General features: G+C 39.3%; 1 protein-coding gene across 6 annotated transcripts in view; it reads right to left on the reverse strand.

The window, feature by feature from the left end:
* Positions 1–18,979, reverse strand: part of LOC126810233 (suppressor of lurcher protein 1) — a 413,673-nt gene that overhangs the window by 274,682 nt on the left and 120,012 nt on the right. The window lies entirely within an intron of this gene.

Below are 18,979 nucleotides of genomic sequence, written 5' to 3' on the forward strand. Positions count from 1 at the left end.
GTTTTTACTTATGACGTTGCTATCTTACATGTTTTATAGATTGTTTAAGCTTTTCCGTACTTTATTTTCTTTATCTCGGTTGTTATTGTAATGCTCCACAGGGGGAGAGAAAGAGAGAGAGAGGGGGAGGGGAGATAGGGTAACGCCCACTCGACAAAAACTAGGTCATTTCTGGACTAACATATGGTTTAATTTTATTTCAATAATTCGCTTGCGCGTAGGGGTCTTTAGCAGTTGGAGGAAACCGGAGGACCCGGAGAAACCCCACGAGGTTGGACAGGCGACTCTACTCATTGTCACGTACAACCGGGAATTTTTCCGTTAATGTACTCCAAAGTTGTAGAGTGATGTGGAAACCGTTGTGACTCAATGCTAGACCTTATGATAACTCGGCCATCCAACACCTCTTACGACAACTCGACCTACAACACATCTTAAGACAACTCGGTCACGAAAACCTCTTCACAGAACAGAAAAGGAAAGGGTGAGAACTTTCTTATATTTTCAATGTAAAAAGCCAGTCAATAATAGTGACAAATATGCAGTGGTTATAACGATACATTATGGGCGATTAGATAAAGAACTGACAGTTCTCACTATTATAGTTAAAAACTAGATAATGTAAAGGGAATATGCTAAAACATATCAGCCCAATTGCCCCACTCTAAACCAACCGAGATATTAGCGATTGAATTTTAGGCCTAGCCTCGATCATCATTACTAAAGTCGGTAAGATAAAACATTTAATCATCAATGAGCGTTGAGCAGCTGATCGGATTCAAATCCAGTGAAAATCCGACACATAAGATGGTACCAAGAGTTGATTAATAATGTCTTAATGTCTTTTCATATCCATAAATGTCTAATTAATAGTTTTTATAACATTTCAGGCCTAAAGAAAGACCTGCAATAGGCAGATTTAGCTCTTGCATAAAGTAGGTTTAATTGACATGTAACTGAGGATATAACTTTAATATATGTCGAATCTTTACCATCAAGTATCGATTAACTCATGTTTAAATCAGCTGTAATTATAAATTGCAATTTGCACAGGTTCTATGCCATGAGTGGGTAATTTTATCGTAGAGCTTCTCCAATGGATTAAATTATAAGACGAAGACTGTGGACATTTCCAAACCCGGAGACACTTTTATTTAAACTGAATCGCCGAGTAATGACTGAGCGAGAACTGGACAAACATATCCGGCTTCCATATAAAGACGACATCGGTTTAATCTCAATAGGAAGGGTATTTGTAGGAGTCTGTCGGCCTTGCTAAGGTTTCTTTTTTATGGATTATTGAAGCGTGTAGAAGAGAAGTCAGTCGGTGATTAAACGGGATAAATATAAAGTAGTAAGAGGTCCAAAGTTCAACACAGTTTTATCTTTTAGTACATCAAACACCGAGGGATTGGTTAAGGGGTGTCTATGTTACCATGGCTGCGTGCGATGCGGTTGGGTCTGACTGGTTGCAGCTGAATACAACTGAAAAAAGCCACCCCGAAAAAGCCAGTTGCAGCGACATAAGTTGCTATACTTTCCTCGGGTCTCCATTACGTCATTTGTGTACATAAAAATGGCCGATGACGTTATCGAAAGGTTAGATCTATTTGATAAGTCCCATCCCAAACTTAGGCTGCCTATCTACAGCTAGCTCCGGCTGAGAATAGGCCCTAAGCTAATTAACCGACATTTTAATTCCTACATCGACGATTTTAGTCGAAAACACTGAGTATGCTTTTAGAAATTTTTAAAAGTATTTATTTCTCTTCTATTGTCATATTGAATGAAATTAAATATGTTTATTTAGCCGCTGTGTGTATGAAAGATGTCAAACTAATCAAAGCCGAATCACAAAATAGTCCTCTAATTATTCAATATGGCGGCGCCCATGAAACATAAAATCACAGAGGCGGTTTTGTTTGCGAAAACAAATTAAGGAGTATCTAACCTTGTTTTGAAAGATAAACAGATTGAAACTCTAAATACAGTTTACAATGGTAAAGAATTTATTGCAATATTACCCATAGCACATATTATATATCGCTTTTACGCGAGTTTCAGCGACATGACGTGTTTACATAAAACACACGTGCTGGGGTTATTTTTACTCTGTTGTCTAAACAAAACGGTGTCTCGTCGATAAGTCCCGCCCCAAAATGATCACGTGCGCATTTTAAATGGTGGGTAATCAGGGAAGTGTCACATTCTGGGAAGTATGACGTAGATGGGTCGCTGCGTGCAGTATGGATAAGTCCAACTTCAAGTTTGGCCAAAGGTCACAAGATGTAAACAGGGCTAGCACTTATCCCAACCCTAACCCTGGACCTAGCCCTACCGCTTGCCCTAACTCTAACCTACAATCTCGCCAACAATCACGTACCCTAGCCTTACATCTTAGCGACATGAGGAAAATTGTGTTGGTCTTAAGAAACAGATATAGCCGTTATCGAAGACCGTTTGGACACGGGGATCGCAACGGAATTGACGTATTGTTACTATTTTTATTTGGTTATCTTAATTTAACCTATAATGTAATGATGCAAGGGAAATACTGTGAATAACGTAATAATATGATATACTATTTATGAATGCAAAATTGTAACATAAATCGTGTAATACGAATACTGTAATGTGAATAATGTAATGCGAATACTGTAATGTAAATAATGTAATGCAAATACTGTAATGTTAATAATGTAATGCGAATACTGTAATGTCAATAATGTAATGCGAATACTGTAATGTCAATAATGTAATGCGAATACTGTAATGTCAATAATGTAATGCGAATAACGAGACCCATTCCATAACAGATAGTAACATTTATCATGAGAGGGAAAGCACAAAACGTTAAGACTTGTTAGTGGCGAAGGACGGATGGCCTAGCAAACGATTAACGTTTAGTCGTTCGAATGGGACAACAGCAAATACCGAGATCCCCAAGTATACGTTGGCGTACACGTAAAAGAACCCCTGAACACGAAGAGTCGGCGGATATACCACTGTCTGTGCTGCAAGGCTCATGTCCGTCTCCATTAAGCCCGTTTGTGTTTAATCTGATTAAAACACATATCCTATTTCGTTTCGTTTTTTATAGTTCAAAATTTTGTTTTACTTGTCTTTACCCATTGAGATGGGTGGGATTAGCCAATGAAACGGTCTGTTACAGCGAGTTTTTGGCGTGAGCTGCATGGAACTGTGGGTAACCCACTAGAAACATCAACGCTGATTGGTTAATCATGTCTGACGTCATACGTCAAAACCCGCTCGTATGACCCAATCTGAACGACAGACTCACCCTACCTGCAGAGAAGTGACTCTTGACACAGCGAATAGCCATGATATCCATATGACGTTATCTAAACGTCACAGGTCATGAGGTCACATCAACAAACAAATGTAAACACCATCATTATGATCATTATCAACATTACAAGACACAATGTTACATTGTAAACAATAGCCTTCTTGTAGCCTTTAGGACTGTATAATCCGTACAGAACGTCTTATCGCTTCTTCCAATGATTTTTCACAAAAATAACAACATCCACAACTCTAGATTTGACGTCGGCATTTGGCACTATTTTGTGCTTCGGTCGTGTCTATTTCAGATATACGCAATTAATTCTGTTAATGTTTTTAGCTTTGGGATTGACTAAAAGTTAATTTATTTCAGTTCTAAACAAAAATTTAAAACTTTAACGCAATTTTAAAAAAATAGCCAAATTCTGGCTGGGGTTACTGAGCAAAATGGCCATTCACTCTATATGTGCGAAAAAAAAGCCAGCTACCATTTAATTTTCATACGTTAGTTACGTACGCGTATGACCTTGACGCGACCTCCCACTACAACTGTCCAGATCTTCATGTAGTAGAGGCTATTGAAAGTTTATAAAAAAAAAAACGGAACGAAATATAGATCTGTATTTTAATCAGATTGGTTTGTGTAGAGAGGTAGAACGTCAAATCCCATTTCATTTCATTGCATACGTTATTGTAAAATATTAATTAATTATAACAATTTCTGTAAATATTTGAGATAATGTTTTAAAATGTATAATGTAAGTGCTTCCATTTACTTTATTCCCATCCGCTACATAAATATACAATTTAGGATCTATCGATTGTCAAAAAAGAAGAAAATTGCTTTCTGAAATGATATAGAATTTGGTGTTTAATGATTGTGTCTGAAACTAGAAATTGTATTTTGTGAATCCTAGTCAATTTCCACTTTGCATTTTTTCCAATATCTTTAAAAAAAAAATAATTGTGCATAAGATCTACAACTTCACGTCCATCTATTCAAATTCACCCACCGAAACGTGTCATAAGCTTTGTATGTGGTATTTTCAGAAACGACTATTGAAATTGTATTGAAAATGCATTCAGAGAGGGAGAGAGAGATCTACTAGGTTTATGATTCCCTTGTGTACCTACATGTGTCTTTAGCGTGGAATGAATCATTAAAATAAATACAACACTTCTATGTAAAACGATTACTGTACTTTAGCAGAGCTGCGTTTCTACACTGATTATCTTGTCATGTATACATTAACTGGGCGAATGAAATCGCGGCATAGAAATAGTCATTTTCGTGACAGTAATAGTCATTCATGATAGTAATAGTCCTTTGCATGATAGTAATAGTGCTTTTCATGATAGTGATAGTCATTTTCATGATAGTGGTTGTTCTTTTCATAATAGTAATAGTCCTTTATAGTAATAGTTCTTTTCATGACAGTAATAGTCCTTTCATGATAAAAAGTCATTTTCATGATAGTACTGCACATTTTCTTGATAGTAATGGTCATTGTCGTGATAGTAATAGTCATTCTCGTGATAGTAATAATCATTTTCTTTTCATGATAGTCATTTTCATGATAGTAAGTTATTTTCATGATAGTAATAGTCATTGTCGTGATAGTAATAGTCATTGTCGTGATAGTAATAGTCATTTTCTTTTCATGATAGTCAGTCATTGCATGATAGTAATAATCATTTTCATGATAGTAAGCTACTTCTTGATAGTAATAGCCATCTTGAGAAAATAATGGTATATATCACAAACTGATTTTATTTTCTGCATATCCTTACCATGAGTATGAGATGTGATGTATTTATTTTTGAGGTTATCAGAGTCGCCGGGGAGACGTAATTGTTTCCTGTAACTCTTCACGAGTAATGGAATAACGACTACGATCCCTGACGCCAACGGACGGTAATACGTATTGTTCCTGTGTTATTACAGTCATGTCTCTTATATCGCGTTGCGTGTAGAGAGACTCAACATTCAACATAGATCCACAACCAACCATGCATCGGAAAATTACCCAACTCAGCAATTCTAATCGATTCCATTCACCAGCACGATCGGTGATTCCGAGATATTGTGAGACGTTCTGAAATCGCCCGCGGGGTTCAGTTTGACTATAGCGACAAACATGGCTATTATTTCTATAAACCTCGTCCACGATAGCGTTAAGTGTTTGTTGTTTGGCTTGAAAACGTGTCTGCTTTACTTGTAACCGTGAGAGTGAAATGACATTTTTACGAGGAAAGCGTTCGCCTTGTAGGGTAAACACACTACGAATGGGGCCAATTCTCAGAAGTTATAGAATTTTCGCATTCCTGATGGCCGATTCCATCCTCGGTAGGTGTGGGAATCAATTCTCGTTGTGATTAACTGTTAAATGAGTATTTGATCTAAAGGGGCGATAACCCAGTTATCTGTCTATAGCTATTGACAATAACTATTACGTTCTGTTGTAGATGTTTGATCTTTCACCCTTCTTATTGATTGGCTTATCTATTTGTATTAATCACCTAATATGGTCATTCATTAACCAAGTTAATTCTACGGACAGGGATTTCCAATCGTTATTAAGCTGATGACACAGTTTATTTATTAAAGGGACAATAACACTCTTGCTGGCTTGACAGCTCCAGAAAATAAATAATATCCTTATTCTAAGTATTAGATGTTTAAGTGTCCTATCTGTTGTGTAAATTATCCATTAAATCCTATTTTACTTGTCCAGAGGGTTCGAAAATATTTTTAAATCCAAGTCACATTTGAAAAGGTTTACGTGAGGCTTTTCAAATCATTTAGTTGAATTTGTCCAATTTTTTAAATTAGGTGTGTTAAAATGAAATTTGTATCACCAATTAATTGGAATATTGTAAAATAGTACAATTTGTTGACCGGAATAAAGTTTGGGACATATTATTCAGTTACAACAAGAGTGATATTGATCCTTTAATGAGAAATTTTGCTAATCTCGGTAAATTTATTAATGAAACGGTATTTAGACGCAAGACACCAGTTCTTAAGAACAGCGTCTAGTCCTTCGGGTGGTACTGAAAATCGAAGTTGTGTGTGCCCATTGGCGTGCACGTAAAAGAACCCTTACTCGGGTCACTTGGAATTTGAACTACGATAAAGTAGGTCGTAGCGCGGCTGCTGTCCATGGATAATTTCCCTCATAGCACACTACACAATGTGCTTAAAATACAGATCTATATTTCGTTTTGTTTTTTTATACTTTCGATAGCCTCACTACATGACGATCTGACCATTTGTAGTGGAATGTCGCGTCAGGTGTCATACGAGCGGCGTTTGAACCTGTGACGTCAGACATTTGATTAATCGATCAGTGTTGATGTTTCTTGTAGGATACCCACTGTTCCCTGTATCGCACGCCAGGAACTCGCTGCAACAGACCGTTTCATGGGCGAATCCTTCACGTCAACTAGGATACGGGTTATATAACAACTTTTCCAGATCTTAGTGTAAGTAAAACGAAATTTTGAACTATAAAAAACGAATCGAAATATGATTTTATGTTTTAATCATACTGGTATTTAGTGAATGAAGACATTAAATTAACCACGACATTTCAGTCTAACACGTCCCGGGGTCCATCCTTTCGTGTTATAGACATGGAGTAGGGTCGCCTGTCCAACCTCGTGGGTTTTCTCCGTGTCCTCCGGTTTCCTCCCACTGCTAAAGACCCCTATGCGCAAGCGAATTAGTGAAATAAAAGTAAACCATATGTTAGTCCCGAAATGACCTAGTTTGTGCCGAGTGGACGTTAAACCCCATTTCTCTCTCTCTCTTTTTCGTGTTATAGAGCGGAGGCCCTGGCAAAGAACAGTGTCTAGTCGTTTGGGTAAGACGTGAAACCAAGGGCCATCGGTATGCTCATAGGCGTACACTTTAAAGAACCCGATACAGTTGGAACTCGACAAAGCGTGGACGTAAACGCTAATAACTGGGCAGCCCAGTCGGAGCAGAACAGTAGGGACGTTAAACCCCATTTCATTTCATTTAAAGATACATTATGGGAGATTAGATAAAGAGCTGACAGTTCTCGCTATAATAGTTACAAACTAGATAATGTAAAGGTAATTTGTTGAAAATTTCAGTCAAATTGGTCCACTATGAACCGAGATATCAGCTTTTTAAATTTCCACCTAGCCTCGTTCATTATTACTAAAGTTAGTACGTTAAAAAGCATAGTCTCGATTATCCATTGTTTTGATTTAATTATCATTGAGCGTTTGCATCATATAGGATTCTAATCCAGTCGACATCGAAGGCTAGCCTTGCCATCGAGAGTTGAATATGGTCTGGATAAGATAACTAATGTCTAATTAATAATTTAGATAACATTTAGATAAAGAAAGACCTGCGGTAGGCAAATTTAGCTCTTGCATAATGCATGTTTAATAATCGGGCACATATATGTCCCTCAGTGCACGCTACATGACGTGTATCCTTCATCATTTCCCAAGTTGCTGCAGTAAAAATAGGATGTTGAACTCCATTTTATTTCAATACAGTTATCTTAATTCCTGATTGTCATCTTGTTTTAAAACGTCGGATTTCATAAACAGTCGAGTTAAAATTTACAGTTAGTTCTAAACAGAGAGCTTGAATATATCCTGGGTGGCCGAAGATTTAAGGTATCCGGTCTTGCAACCTCTGGAGGGATTAATATTTAAGCTTGTCAAGTCAGAGAAAAATCTAATGTGTTTCGAAAGATGTTTTCCTCATTACAGACCTAAAAGATTTGCATCTTTAACATTTTGTTTTAATTTGAAATATCTATGGCCTTCTCTTGACATTTTGAAACATTAATTACAATGGATGTTTTGTATTTATCATGGATTTCGCTTGGGATAACGTAAAGGATACTGAATCTTTTGTTCTTGTGACACACGTGACATCTCTATTTATTTCTTTAAAGGCTCAATACCACTCTTGTTGTAACTGAATAATATGTCCCAATCTTTTTTCTGGTCAACAAATTGTACTATTTTACAATATTCCAATTAACTGATGATACAAATTTCATCTTAACACACCTAATTTAAAAAATTGGAAAAATTCAACTAAATGATTTGAAAAGCCTGACGTAAAGCTTTTCAAATGTGACTTGGATTTAAAAATATTTTTTGAACCCTCTCGACAAGTAAAATAGGATTTAATGGATAATTTACACAGCAGGTAGGACACTAACACATCTAGTACTTAGAATAAGGTTATTTTTTATTTTTTGGAGCTGTCAAGCCAGCAAGAGTGTTATTGTCCCTTTAAAAAAACACAACACAATTTATATGGAATATAATCACTGGTTTATTCACATATAGCACGACGTTTCGACAAGTACTTGATACTTTGTATTTGGTAACGATAAGAGAATACTTGTCGAAACATCGTGCTATATGTGTATAAACCAGTGAATGTATTCACGGATTTTATTTATTTCTTATTTTCCCATATTTAAAAGTTGCCGTTACCCGGTCTGTTCATCTGACAGTCCCGTGGGTGGTTTGGATTTCAGAATGGTTAGAGCGTGTATGTTGTATCATTGAGTCAACTGATGGTGTGGTTTCGATTCCCCGGTTGTACGTGACAAGGAGTATGGTCGCCACTCAAACCTGATGCGTTGTCTCCGCGGCCTCCGGTTTCCTCCCACTGCTAAAGATCCCTACCTATCCCTACCCCTCTCTCTCTCTCTCTCTCTCGCTGATAGTTGTCGAATAAACACCGCTTGAATGGCTATTAACGTAATTGTAAATTTGAACGTTAATTGGCCGACAGCGGTAAATTAGAAATTGTCAGAACGGAGGAAATAGTAGATTGTTTATAAACGGTCGTAGATGTCCCGAGGGCTACCAAATTATGTTGAAACAATTTGCATCATTCCAGTGGTTAATGGAAGGCATTTACAGTCGTCATGCCATTAACTATTCATTAGTTTACGAAACAGTACAGACAGTCAACAACCTTATCTTCAAGGTTTACTCGGGGGTTTGGATGGCCGAATGGTTAGCAGGTGCGCGCTGTGTCATAAGGCCTGTCATTGAGTCAACTGGCGTGGTTTCGAATTCCCGGTTGTACGTGACAAGGAGTAGAGTCGCCTGTCCAACCTAGTGGGGTTTCTCCGGGTCCTCCGGTCCCCCCCCCCACTGCTAAAGACCCCTACACGCAAGCGAATTATTGAAATAAAATTAAACTTAGTCCCGAAATGACCTAGTTTGTGTCGAGTGGGCGTTAAACCCCATTTCTCTCTCTCTCTCTTTTCAAGGTATACTCAAATTGTACATTAGTATAGACTACAGACATTCACCAAGTTTGTAATAGTTCAAATTGTACATTAGTACAGTGCAGACAGTCAACAAGTTTCTAATAGTTCAAATTGTACATTTGTAGACTACAAACAGTCAACAAGTTTTCTATATGTCACATATCAATTTAAAGACAGTAAACACAGTACTGCATTCCAAATTAACCTTTCCAAGATGAAATGAAATAAAATGCGTTTTAGCGTCCTACTGTTCTGCTCTGACTGGGCTAATGAAGACAGACGTGTGCTATGAAGGACATTTTGCCCGGAAAGCGGCACTACGGCCTACTTTAATATCAAATTCGAATTGTCAAGATTTATTTCACGTGCACGCCAATGTGTACACGGGACTTCGGGTTTTCGTATAATCCGAACGACTAGACACTGTTCTTGACAGGCCCTCCGTCCTGCACCACTGACAAGTGGAAACCAAGCCAGGAAATCCCCAGGAACGACCCCTGGTTAGCGATCCCTCGTCTTACCCACCGATTGGTGCAGAAATGTTTCCTTAAGATATCAATGAGAGAGAGAGAGAGAGAGATGGGGTTTAACGTCCACTCGACACAAACCAGGTCATTTCGGGACTAACACATGGTTCAATTTTAATACAATAATCCGCTTGTGCGTAGGGGTCTTTAGCAGTGGGAAGAAATCGGAGGACCCGAAGAAAACCCATGTGGTTGGACAGGCGACCCTACTCCTTGTCACGTACAACCGGGAATTCGAAACCACGTCAGTTAACTCAAAAACGGGCCTTATGATAAAGCGCGCACGTGCTAACCATTCGGCCAACCACCCCAAATCCTCTAGTTATCAATGAGTTATCGTTCAGATGTCGCCCAGCAATAACAAAGAAATACAAATATGAAATAGTGTGACTTTAAACCTAAAAATGCCTAAATGGACTTGATATATTACAAGAATTGGTGAAAGTGCACGGTTGTCAATTTAACAGATCATTTCAATAAACACAACACAAAGAGTTGGACGCACATATTGGTTGATCGCCAATATTGTAAATGACAATTCTCTAAGTACCCGGAAAATGTCTCACAAAACAATGGCTGTCCATCTAGCAGACAACTGTATCACCAACGTATTGACGTGATAAATGATGACGTTAAAATCTCATTCCTTTATAAGGTCATTCGATCACTAGAAGCAATATGGCGCCATACAAGATAGTCTGGCCAAGTCATGACCTTAGTTCATCATTCAATGAAATTAATTTAAAGATCCACTGGCCGATACGTCGCATTAATTTAAAGATCCACTAGCCGATACGTCTCGTTAATTTCATGGCGATGATTCTGAAATGGATTCTTCAAGATACAAAATAGGTACATACGTAGCCTACCATCGGGTCATGAAATGAAATGAAATGAAAGGGGGTTTGACGTCTTACTGTTCTGCTCCGAACTGGGCTAATGAAGACGGGCATTCGCCATACAGTTTGCTATGAGGGAAATTTGGCGCCCGGACAGCGGCACTACGGCCTACTCTTATATCGAATTCCAACTGACAAGGGATCTTTTACGTGCACGCCAATATGTACACGGAACCTCGGTTTTTCGTCCCATCCGTACGACTAGACAGCTATCCTCGCCAGGCCCTCCGTCCTGCATCACTGACAAGGGGGAAACACGCCGGAAATCGGGATGAACTGTCTCAGCCAATGCAGGAATCGAACACCCGACCTCCAGGCTAGCGAACCAGCGTCTTACCCTCTTAGCCACCGTGGCTACCACTTCGCCCCTCGGGTCATACTTATCAACCACAAGAACTTTTTTTGTAATTATAGCGTCTTGCAAAACATGAATGTCAAGGAAAGAAAGATATTGTATATATATGCATATTATTTCCATAATTAGCTTGTGCGGAAGGGTCTTGAGCAGTGTGAGGAAACTGGAGCACCCGAGGAAAGCCCACGGGGATAGATAGGTGGTCCTACTCCTTTTCACGTACACACTTGCGATCGAACCCACACCACTTGACTCAAGGACAGACCGTATGATCTACAGCGCACACTTTAGACCGCGAGACCACCCAACCACATGGTCTTTTTGCTCGAGAGAGAGAGGGAGGGAGGGAGAGAGAAATGGGGTTAAACGTCCACTCGACACAAACTAGGTCATTTCGAGACTAACACATGGTTCAATTTTATTTCAATAATTCGCTTGCGCATAGGCAGGGATCTTTAGCAGTGGGGGCAAGCCGGAGAACCCGGCGAAAAACTCACTAGGTAAGACAGGCGACCCTACTCCTTATCACGTACAACCGGGGAATCGAAACCCCGCCAGTTGACTCAATGACAGACCGTATGATACAGCGCCCACGTGCTAACCATTCGGTCATCCCCGCCCCCTTTTCGCTCGACCTTCATCTCGTGTAGCTGTAAAGGACCTAGAAATGGAGTCATGGACACAAATGGGTCTCAACGCAAATATTCCAGTCAATACCGGTAGCATTCTCCTACATGGGATATATTTAGCCTCGTTCATCGAGTTGCTTCATAAAACTGGTGCTAATTTTAAAATGTTCATTTTGTCTTAAATATTGGATATCAGAAGCCCATCTGTTCACGGTAATATAACAACATCAATGTTGATTTAAATTGACAAATAAGTCGTGTTTGTAATGTCGATCAGACGGGGATGATATTAAGTTAAAGACTTGACTCCTTTAAGTGTAGTTAGCACGTGCGCGCTGTATCACACTGCCTGTCATTGAGTCAACTGGCGGGGTTTCGAATCCCCGGTTGTACGTGACAATGAGTAGGGTCGCCTGTCCAACCTCGCGGGTTTTCTCCGGGTCCCCCGGTTTCCTCCCACTGCTAAAGACCCCTACGCGCAAGCGAATTATTGAAATAAGATTTATTAAAAAAAACATATGTTAGTCCCGAAATGACCAAATTTGTGTCGAGTGGACGTTAAACCCCATTTCTCTCTCTCTCGTTCCCTTTAAGTGTGTTCTGTCGTGTTTTTGTTTCTATAAATTATTCAACACACGACAGTCGAGGTGACTCACAAGAGGAGAAAAACTTCAAACGCTACAATTTGAACACATGGTATACGTTTATCATGATTCTATCCAAAATCTGTTCTGAAATCGACGTAAAAAACTCTTGGCGAATTATTCTGATTCAGAGAAAAGAGAGAGAGAGAGAGAGAGATAGAGAGAGAGAGAGGGGGGTGTTAAGCCAATACCCACACGACACATAACATATGGTTGAATTTTATTACGTTAAATCGCTTGCACGTACATGCCTTTAGCAGTTGTTGGAAATTGGAGGACCCGGAGAAAACCCGCGAGGCTGGACAGGCGATTCTACTTCTTGTAACGTACAAGCGTGAAATTGAAACCAAGCCACTTGACTCAATGACAAATCTATGGATTTTCAACGACTTTTGTTAATAACTTCCAAAGTTACCCCCCCCCCCTTCTCCCCATTTGTAACGGAATCATCATGGGGATACTCGATTGAATGTTCCGGAATTAAATTCTCTCAATTCCAAATATAGTTTCAATCGAGTGAAACGGAGAATTTCGGAGTACAACGCATGTGCCAACTGCATAAACAACAATATCTCAACCAATCATGACAGCTGAAAAATATGTATTACTTAAAATACGTCACGATTCTACTCACACAACCTCAGCTGTTGTGACAGGGCTGAATTCCGTATCACTTCTGTCAATTCGGGACGTTCCGGACTGACAATCGAGCACCCCGATTATCATCCAATCTTTCTGAAATTTGTATTGGTTGCTCATCTTATTGCAAGGGATAGGCCTGGTAGAAATCGTGTATAATTGTTTCATGGTGGGACGAAAAAAACCGAGGCCCCGTGTATACTATTTGGAGTACGTTAAAGATCCCTCCACTGTTTTAAGTCGACGAAGGATTGGCGGAAAATGGGGTATAACCGTCTTCATTAGCCTGGTTGATGCGGGCGGTCGAAGTCAAGATAGTATCCAGTTTACTCCTGGATAGCATCTTTCATCCCTCTTTATACGACCGATGGGCTGGGGAAACCCTCCTTTGGTAAATTACTATTTATTGAAAACTTCCCATCCTTTTTTAAAATCTAAGTTGGGATAACATCGAGGACAAGATAGTATCTTAGCCCCATTAATTACTTTTCGTCCTTTACATGGTGAATTTAGATACCATCGAGGATAACCCAGCAGAAGAACACTTTTCATCCCTTTCTTTTTTTTTTCTTTTATTGGGATAACATCGAGGACAAGATAGTATCCTAGCCCCATTAGCTTAATTGCTTTTCATCCTTTACGTGGTAAATTTAGATACCATCGAAGACAACCCAGGAAAAGAATACTTTTCCTTGATAAATTCAAAGAAGGATAATGTTTATTGGCCTGACCTCTTTAACGTCAACTTTGAAATTGATATTCAGTATGCAGGAAAAATAAATGGGTAAAATAGAACCTTCTATCTGCAGTTATCCAAATATCAGAATAGGAATCTCTTGCCTATGAAAATCAATAGAGAACCTGTTTAAAAGAATATAAGTATGGATATGGATTGAGCCAACATTGGTCGATCTCAGACCGGATAACTCATGTCGGATACGATATATCAAATTATCTTGTATTAAATCTCGCTTTCTAAATCTTAAATCAAATAGTTCCTCCCATCTTTATCTACTTTCAATTCCCTTTATAAGTTTAACCCGACTCTACCATCTCTTAATACGTAGTTTAGAACGATTCTGTCAGATTTAGTCTTGTATTCTATTTATCTCGTTTGCCAAATAAACTGGTAGTTCTAGGGCCGGTCCGGTAGATCCCTCACCAGGGGGTCTAGTGTTCCTGATGTTCCCTTGTCGGTAGTGCAGGGGATTGGCCTGGTGGGTCCCTCAGCAGGAGGTTTAGTGTTCCTGATGTTCCCTTGTCGGAGGTGCAGGGGATAGGACTGGTAGATTCCTCAGCAGGAGGTCTAGTGTTCCTGATGTTCCCATGTCGGTAGTGCAGGGGATAGGACTGGTAGATTCCTCACTAGGAGGTGTGGTGTTCCTGATGTTCCCTTGTCGGTAGTGCAGGGGATAGGACTGGTGGATCCCTCAGCAGGAGGTCTAGTGTTCCTGATGTTCCCTGGTCGGTAGTGCAGGGGATAGGACTGGTGGATCCCTCGGCAGGAGGTCTAGTGTTCCTGATGTTCCCTTGTCGGTAGTGCATTGGATAGGACTGGTGGATCCCTCACCAGGAGGTCTCGTGTTGGCCCAGAAAGTTCGTCATGTCGGTGGTGCAGGGGGCAGAGCGTACCATCTAGTTGTTTAGCAAATACACTGGAAGTCGTAAGACCGACAGATCCCTTATCCAGAGGTCTATTCTTGGCCCAGAAAGTTCATCATGTCCTCATGTCGGTGGTGCAGGGGATAGGGCATCTAATCTTCATTATTTCACAATATTGCCCAACGAGTGTCATTATACCGTAGCTTAAGGTCGGAGATGTCACAATCGCGATTCCCCTGTTGTACGTGACAAGGAGTAAGGTCGCCTGTCCAACCTCATGGGTTTGTGTCTCCCACTGCTAAAAACCCCTATGGGCAAGCGAATTATTGAAATAAAATTGAACCATATGTTGGTCCCGAAATGAGATGAGAGAGATGAAATATTTCCCTTGGTGCAGACAAATAGGACGTTAAACGCGATACATGGAAGAAGGAATAAAAGTTGAATAAAGAGAGAGAGAGAGAGAGAGAGAGAGAGAGAGGGGGACGTTAAAACCGATACAAGGGAAGAAGGAATAAAAGTTGAATAAAGCGTTATATGGTATAATGTTGTCCAGACAGACTAGTAGGATATAAATGAGGATACAGTTAGACGTTGTGATAGGAGATATTGAATGTTAAACTAGCATCACTGGGATGTACAAACCGTAATAAATCACCCTTATTTAATGACTGCCATTTGTCATGATAGTCCCGATCTATTTATATACAGCCATTGGTCATCAAATGATCTCGGAGACATCTGGATTTGGATTTATTACTGTGTCGGGTAATCCGTTATATTCCACGGATATAAACATGGGGAAAACTTCATATTCATTACCGTCATTGACAAAGTATATAGGTTCGCCTGTCCAACCTCGTGTTCTCCAGTTTCCTTCCGCTGCTAAAGAAAATAATATTGAATTGATTGAGTTTCTGTTCTATTTTTGACTTGTTTGATTGCCTCGTACCAACATCTGGATTATTGCTGGATTCAGAATCCATTCGTTTTGTTTTCTACAAATTTTCAAAACTGCATATTTTCGGATTTTAAATGGCGGCCATTCACAGTTCATCAAGAGAACATGTCAGACTATTTGCTTTAGAATAAGATATTTGATTGTAATTTGATAAGACGGTCATTTGGTAGATCGACATATATGATTGGTATATGATTGTGACTCGAATCTGTAATATATCCGCCATCTTGAATCCCACGAATCCACACGATCTGCTGGTAGATTGGCTGATTTAACGTATCTCGATCTTTGGTGGGGGGGGGGGGGGCGGGGGTTGTAGATGGCCGAATGGTTAGCACAAAGTCTACCATTGAGTCAACTGGCGTGGTTTCGATTCCCTGGTTGTACGTGACAACCAGTAGGATCGCCTGTCGAGTGGACGTTGAATCCAATCTCTCTCTCTCTCTAACGTCATGGATTTTCCCCTAATCCCACGGTTTCTCCCCACTGCTAAAGACCCCTATGCGCAATCGAATTATTGAAATAAAATTGAATTATATGTTAGTTACCCTTTCTCTCTCTCTCTCTCTCTCTCTCTCTCTCTTTAGAAATCTGGACCCTGTTTCTCGAAATCTTAACTAAAGATAAAATCCAAATTTTAGTAGATACTTCAATTTTGATTGGCTAAGCACTAAAATCAATCTAATATTATCCAATCCAATTACTAAAATTTGGATTTTATCTTAGTTAAAATTTCGTGAAACAGGCCCCTGGATCCGGATTCGGGTCTATACATTAAACTGCCATGATTAATACTCCCCGAACGTCATAAACTATGGATGAAGTGTTGAAGGAATATATCCCGAGACTAGCTTATATCGACTTATTTCTATATTCCAATCTCTCATGAATATAAATACAAACAAGGATAATTTAACCCTGACATACGTAGATTATATATATATATATATATATATATATTGTATTACATTTACATTTGTAAATGGTGGCATATCAGACGGTTTATTTAACGATTAGTTTTTTGGGTTTTTTTTATTTTTTATTGAAATGAGAGAATTTTGCTCGTAGACAATCATTTTGTTTAAATACCGTAAAGCGACAAAAAAAAACCAACACAAAAATTTATTCCCTCCGGTTTAATTAGGCCATGATCTGTTCGACCCAAGTTTTCGACAATAATTTATCATAGCTAATTACTATAGAGAATGTCGTGGTTCTTCCGTTGTCTTACATGTGTGCAACATAATGACGTCGAACATTAATTGACCTTGGGCTTACCTGGCTACAACATAATCGGTTCCAACATTTGACCTTAGGCTTACATGGGTACTAAATAATCCCACCATTCGACCATAGGCTTACATGTTTAATACATAATGGCTTCCAACACTTAGGCTTACATGTGCCATACATAATCGCGTCAAACATTCGACTTCAGGCTTACATGTGTACTACATAATCGCTTCCAACATTTGGTCTTAGGCTTACATGGGTAATACATAATCACTTCCAACATTTGGTCTTAGGCTTACATGGGTAATACATAATATTTTCCAACATTTGGTCTTAGGCATACATGGGTAATACATAATCACTTCCAACATTCGACCTTAGGCTTACATGTGTTATACATAATAGCTTCAAACGGTTGACCATACGTTTACACGTGTAATACATAATCGCGTGGAACATTTGACCTTATGTGTAATACATAATCGCGTTCAAGATTCCACCTCGACCTTGCACATGACAAACAGTGGGTTCGATCGTCGAACATTCGACCTTGGACTTGGGCTTGTACATGACAAGGAGTGGGGTCGATGGTCCTGTAACGTTAAAGACATATAATATAATATGCCATAATATACCACATATTAGTCCTGAAATGACCGGTTCTCTCTCTCTCTCTTTCTCTCTCTCTCTCTCTCCCAATGAAGGCCAGATTACACACCATATTAAAGTGTTTTAAACTGTAACTATCCGCTAAAATAAATCCGTTAATGAAAATAATAGCACCGAGGACGGCATACACCATTTCTTACACACAAACTACGAAATACTTCACAGATTAAAATTTAAAAAAAAAATTTCTAGTTATGTAAGTCAATACGTTACTGGTAATTTTATAGAACGGCTGTACTCTGCATGGATAGTTACGTAAGTCAATCCGTTACTGACAATATGATACATCATTAGATTTAAAAAAACATTCATTCCGATATAGATCGATGATTTACATATAAACCCATGTAATACATATCTTAATGACGAACCCGGGTCAGAAACGATGAGCGTGAACCATCACGCACGTGTTATCTCATCGCTTAGATTTGTATTAAGATACTGTAAGACTTATTAATAGAGGCTGCAGACATTTTATCCAGTCCTCATCTCTAGGTATCATAGAACGTGATCAAGATGCTGCAATATCACGGTTGGCGATCGTCGGTAATCGATTCAAAAATAATTTTGGATTCGCGGCGGTTGGACTGCACCGTATCTAAGCTACATGGCTTGCAAATTCTAAGACAAAACTGTGAAGCTGTTTTGAATGAATATGTACGAGTCTATGTTGTGTCTGTTTTGTTACAACACGTTCCGCCAGCGCCAGCGCTTGTGTAATAAAATTGAAATTAAATAATAAAAGTGCAACACATATATATGTGAACCCGACACTGGAACATATCTTATAAAACGTATGGAGCTTTCAATATATATCAACCTATCACAGTAGTCGAGCTGTCGGGCCATTTGCTAATTTGACATTTCACGGATCTGGAATTTAATATATCTTTTGTTTTCCGTGTAAACAAATTTGTATTTATGTTCTTGGTGGAAGTAATAAAGTTGCTTTCAAGAGAGGGGGATGGGGTTTAAAGTCCACTCGATACATTTCGAGACAAGCCTATTGTACAAAGTTATTTCAATAATAATTCGCTTGCGGGTTGGGGTCTTTAGCAGTGGAAGGATAGAGAGAGAGAGAAATAGGGTTTAACGTCCACTCGAAACCACGCCACCTGACTCAATGACTGACCTTATGATTCAACGCGCACATGTTAATCAATCCGCCACCCGCACCGCACCCCACCCCCACCCCCGGAAGAAGACGCGCTCCTTTAAATCAGGG

This window comes from Patella vulgata, chromosome 2 (assembly GCF_932274485.2).
Source record: "Patella vulgata chromosome 2, xgPatVulg1.2, whole genome shotgun sequence".
Taxonomy (NCBI): Eukaryota; Metazoa; Mollusca; class Gastropoda; family Patellidae; genus Patella; species Patella vulgata.